Genomic DNA, 6,000 nt, shown 5'->3' with positions numbered 1-6,000 from the left:
TGTGTCTTACACTGTTGGCTTTCTGTTGTCTGAAATCAGTATGTTGTAGTACATCAGCAGTGTTGTTCAGAGCCATTGACTTGGCTAACTTTTACCTTGGACTCAAAATGCAAATCTTTTTCTTGCTTTCTGTTAATTTAATTAATAAGAATTTTCTTACACAGGGAAGGGTTCTCATGCAAACTGATTCTGTCAGTTTCCCAGCAGGGAAATCTTGAAGTTCTTTCTCTTAATATGTCATAAGATTGACATAACTATAGTAGACGTAGAGATCACTAGGTCAAACTACGCATGTTAGATCAGGTTAAGTTTGTGTTAAGCAAACACATGCTTGAGCGATGTATTTGAAGATTGGAGATGAAATAACTTTGAAAGTATTTTACCATTCTTCACCTCCTGCACCCTCCTTCTATCCCTGCCAAAAAAAAAAAAGGAAAAAAAAAAACCTCTCCATAAATGATTTGTGTTTGCAAGTACATCTCAGTTTATTAATAGAAAATATCCAGTTACATTACAGGACATTTTAACCCTTATTGAAAACCTTTTAAAAATGAAAGAGCTCTCGGGTTAATTTAGGTGGGATTTTGTGAGAGGGAATTTCATGGGGGGGGAAGGGAGGATGTCAAGGAATCATAAACATATGGGCCTAGAAGAGACCTTGAGAAGTCATATAGGCAACCCATCTGCCATCACACAGAATTGCACTTAAAGCCAGACAGATGGGAAGGAACTGGCAAATGTGCCCTTGGCTGGTATTGGGGGAGTGACAGGGAGCGGAAGTTGCTATAACTTTTATCAATAAAGCTGTGAAAAGTTAGCTTGCTATGATAGTCCTCTCAGATAAAGATGTAGGTCTCCTGTCTTAGATATATAATTCTCTTAAAGAGAAAAAAAAAGCTACTAAAAATAGTAACTTCTTAGAAAACCAATGAGGTTAAATATGTAGAGGACCATTAGCATCTGTTTTTGTTAGTTTGTTTTTTCCTGATTAGTTAAGGATTATATAACTTTTTTTCCAAGTTTTTGTTGTTGTTGTTTGTTGTTTTTATTTAATTTTTTGTTGTTTTAATCTTTACAAATCCCAACAATCATGAATATCATATACAAAGTAGAATAGAATAAAAGGATTATATGTGAACACGCAGTGCAAGAAACTTTTCTCAATGCTTCCTTTTAAAGGGGGCTCAGAGGGCTCACAGGGGAAACATTTTCCAATGGCTTTAATACTTGGAATGGACTCTATAATCAATGCCCCCTAGGTTCCTTTTGTGTATTTATCTTTCATCATTAGATTATAAACTTCTTAAGGATAGGAACTATCAGCATTTTTCTTATTTTTATCCCCAGAACTTAGTGGAGTGTTTGGCACACAGTAGGTACTTAATAAGTATTTATTGAATTTAATTCAATAAGCTAGTTTCAAAGCTGACAGGTTTTCTATGTCTCTTTCTAACTTTCATTCTATAATCTATATATTTTATATGCTTTAATGGCCCTACTTTCCTCCTTTTCTTCATTTTTGGAGGTATAATTGTTACTAGACCTCCATCACTATTTATTTAGATCTACAGTTATTTTTGTAAACTTTATTTTCTTTTTAAAGTTTCTGGTGGTCTTTCAAAGATTTTAAATGTTGTATAATTATTTTGAATTATTTCTATCTCTTCCAACTGAGTTTTTTGGTGATATATAGAAAAGTTAATGGTTTATGTGTATATGCTTTATATCTCCTCTGAAAATACATAAATAGATACTAAATTTTATATATACTTAATTTTTTTATATTTTACTTTGAATTCAAGATTTGTTTCAATTAATTGCTTAATTGCATCTCTAGTGTTCTCTATGTCAAAGCTTCTTCTTGTTATTTGTCCTTCATGGTCAAACAGAACCACAACATCAGGGTGATGACAAGACTTGCACTGAATTGGATTTAAGTGAGGGAGGACTGTGCAGACACCAACCTCACTCTCTCCTCCAGGCACCCTGAGATAGCTAGCTAGCTAGCTAGCTAGCTATAGAGATATAGATATGTATGTATATATATATATATATATATATATATGTGTGTGTGTGTGTATGTACATAAACACTATATATATATATATATATATACATATATATATACACATATGTATATGTATATGTGTGTGTATGTGTATGTGTTTCAGGATGCCTGGAGATGGCCATGGATATTTGAGGCAATCATGGCTAAGTGACTTGCCCAGGGTCACACAGCTAGTAAGAGTCAATTTACTTGAGACCAGATTTGAACTCAGGTTCTCCTGATTTCAGGGCCAGTGCTCTCTCCACTGTGCCACCTATAGACCCCATCAAAGCTTCTTAAACTGTGGATTGCTATACCATATGGAGACACATAACTGCACGTGGGGGTCATGAAAAATTTGTCAGTAAATATTTGATTTGCATACCTATTTTATATACTTATATACCTGGGATCGCATAAAAATTTCTCAGGCTAAAAAGGGTCATGAATGGAAAATGTTTAAGAATCCCTGCTCTACATAGACTTCTATATCATTTGAAGAAAAGTTCTATTTTTTCCCTTTTTGTCTATGCTTGTTCTTTCATTTTCTTTTTCTTATCTTATTGCCACGGCAAACACTTCTAGCATCACATCAAATAAGAGTGCTGAGAATAGGCATCTATTCTCAGTTATAGGAAAGTCCTCTTGTATTCCTCCATTGAATAAAATGTTGGACCTTGATTTTGATAGACACTTTAAAGGTGCTGTTTTTTTTTTAAGATTTTCTCTTTTTTAATAGAAGAAATGGGCATTGGATTTTCTCAAAAGCCTTTTTGAAATCTAATAATATAATCAGGTTATTTTTAATGATTATGTTCTTATGTCCTTTATATTTATAGTTTTCATAAAACAAAACTCTATCCTGCACTAATGTTATAAATTTGAACTTCACAGTATATAATCTTTTAAATATGGTGTTGTAAACTTTTTGATAATATTATATGAGTAACATTACAGCTTTCATTCTCTGATTTGTCACTCACTGCTTTAGGTATCAAAAACATATTTAAATCACAGAAGCAATTTGTTAGGATCATTTCTTTTCATATTTGTGCAAAAACTTTAGTTAATGCTAAAATTGGTCTTTCTTTGATCTCATTAATTAATGACTTTTATTTAATGATGAGGATTGCAACCCACACATTGCTGAGAAAAAGGCAATTCAAGCATCGAATGAACATGAAGATTCTTCTGATCCCCCCAACTACTCCTTCTGTCACTACTTTGTAATTAACTACCTTCTCTCTCTTTCACCTATCAATTTGTATATGTACGTACATATACACATATATAATATTACATATGTCCTCTTTGTCTCCTTTGAAAGATTATAACCCCCTTGAGAATAAGGTTTTTTAAAATATATTTAATTTGCGTTTCCAGATGCAAAATCAATGCTTAGCATATAATAGATACTTAATAAATGCTTTTTGATTGAGTATATACATGTTATAACTTAAACATTGTTTTTTGGAACAAGCCTTCCTAAAAGCAAGGCTGAATCAAAATTAGTTTCCTGGGGGTGAATGTCTTGAACTGTAGGTAGTTTTTTTCAGAGTTCAATATTATAATCTATATGAGAGACATTCATTTATTATGTGCAGATATCTATATTTACCACACAATTATAGAATCTCTGAGTTGAAAGAAACATTAGAAGCCAACTACTCAAATATTTACCTTAAAAATCCCTTCAACAACATAGAACAAAATGGGCCATATGGCTTTTGAAGACATCCAGGGAGGGGACACCATTTCTTCCAAAGACATACAAATATTGAGTTGTACAGAGCTTCCATCCCACTCCTTGTAATTGATAATACTCTGGCCATATTGTTCCAGTGTCACCACCTATTGGCCACTTAATGAAGGTGTACAGTCTACTGTCTCCTTCCCTCCTCTTCCCCACCCTGCCCCCTTACCCTTAGGAACTGTGCAAGTGATAACCCTCTTTCTACTACAGATCCCTCTGTATTCTACTTACCCCAACCCATAATGTTTCTTCTTTTAGTGTTGAAATTTAGTTAATAATACTTTGGAAAACTCTCCCATATCTCTCCATTTCACATACACACACATATATATATATGTATATGTATATATACACAAACACACACACACATATATATGTGTGTATATATATATATATACACACACATATATATCCTCTTCAATTCCTCACATTTTCTTTGTGTCAGTTTTTATTTAATTAATTCTGAAATTATAACAATAAATATGTAGTGTCATAGTTATGGATATTTTCTCAATTATACAGTTTACAGATCATTTTACTTTTGCCATGCTAACTTATTTTTTGCTCATATGCTTCCATGAGTTCCCCACTTGGGTCTTCCCAATGTACTTAAGATTGCTCATGTTCTCTTCACATCATAGTGATCCAGTACTACACACAAAATAATTAACTTTGGGTTTTATCAAGTGAAAAGCCTATCTTCTTTTCCCCTCATGCGTTTATTTGGGGTGTATTTTATTGTATATATCCTTCATGGGTTTTTTTGTTTTGTTTTGTTTTGGTTTTTTTTGTGAATGAATTGTATCTAGCCCTTGCCTAATCTCAGCATCTTTAATGTTTTCTGTGGGATGCACATTTTCAGCTATTTGGATACTATTTGTTTAACATCTTGCAGACATATATTGTTGTTTGTCCTTTGTTTCAAAGAGGAACAATAACATTATGAGGTGATATCTTGATGTGTGCATGAATTTTCTTTAAGTGAGGTAGAGTTTTACAAAGTCATGAGCCCTACTCTCTCTTCTGGAGTCATCAAAGTCCATTTCCAAGGTAAAGGTAAAGGTGACTGGTGATGGCTGGGATGCAGTGGATGACTTTGGCATCCTTGTTGTCTAACCAAGCTCTAAGTTATCCACAGCACCTGTTTCAGCTGCCTTCATGGTCATTGGAAAAAAAAATCTTCTCATCTACTCTTTCCATCGGGGAAGTCTTCACATACGTTGGATAGACATCTTTCTTATTCATGGATACGTTTCAGGACTGTTGATTACTTTAAACTGATTTAGACCTTCTGCTGAAGTGGTTTTAACAGGGTGTGGCTGCTACACATGCTACAGCTTCTTAGAGACACAGGTGAGAGTTGGGTGAAAGGTGAACATCAAAGTTATATGAGCAACCCTAAAAAAGGGCTTAGCAAGCCCTGATACCGGTAGTGCTAGTCCTCCCTGAACATGTCATACATTCCTGCAGACATATAACATAGCTTATATTCTACCTAGAGGGAAATGAACATTTGCTTTCTTAACTCTTTACTATTCAGTATATAGTTTGTTTTTTAAACTCAATTTTATTTCTTTGCAGTTCCAAATTGTTTTATACATCTCCCTCTCACCTTCCTCCAGTTGTGAAGGCAAGAATAAAAAAAAAAAGTTTTATAAACCTGTATATTCAAGCAAAATAAATCCTTATACTAACCATGTCCAAAACTTTTCTCTTTCAAACTTTTCCTGATGAATTTTGTTGATAACATAAGAAATTCTGGTTATTATTTTGTGGGTTTAGTCTATATCCTGCATCCCTATCAAAGTTGTTTCAAGTAGTTTTTTTTTCTTTTTGACTCTTTAAGTAAACCATTACATCATCTGCAAAAAGTTAATTTTGCTCCTTCATTTCCTATGCCTATTTCTTTAATTTCTTTTCCTTTGTTATTTCTGTTGCTAGCATTATGATTACCAAATGTAATAATAGACATTCTTGCTTTTACCCCTTTTATTATTGGAAGACCTTCTAGTTTATTCCCATTACAGCTAATGCTGGCTCTTGGTTTCAGATAGATAGTATTTACAATTTTAAGGTACATTTCATTTATTCCTGTCTTTTTTCTCCTTTTTTGCATGGCAATGAGAGTTAAGTGACTTGCCCAGGGTCATACAGCTAGTAAGTGTAAAGTGTCTGAGGCCAGATTTGAACTCATGTGCTC

General features: G+C 33.5%; 1 pseudogene; it reads left to right on the top strand.

The window, feature by feature from the left end:
• The first annotated feature begins 338 nt into the window (after positions 1 to 338).
• Positions 339 to 6,000, top strand: part of LOC122747711 — a 63,361-nt pseudogene continuing 57,699 nt past the window's right edge.

Source organism: Dromiciops gliroides, chromosome 3 (assembly GCF_019393635.1).
Source record: "Dromiciops gliroides isolate mDroGli1 chromosome 3, mDroGli1.pri, whole genome shotgun sequence".
NCBI classification, from domain to species: Eukaryota; Metazoa; Chordata; class Mammalia; order Microbiotheria; family Microbiotheriidae; genus Dromiciops; species Dromiciops gliroides.
This window is presented reverse-complemented; position numbering and strand designations above follow the sequence as displayed.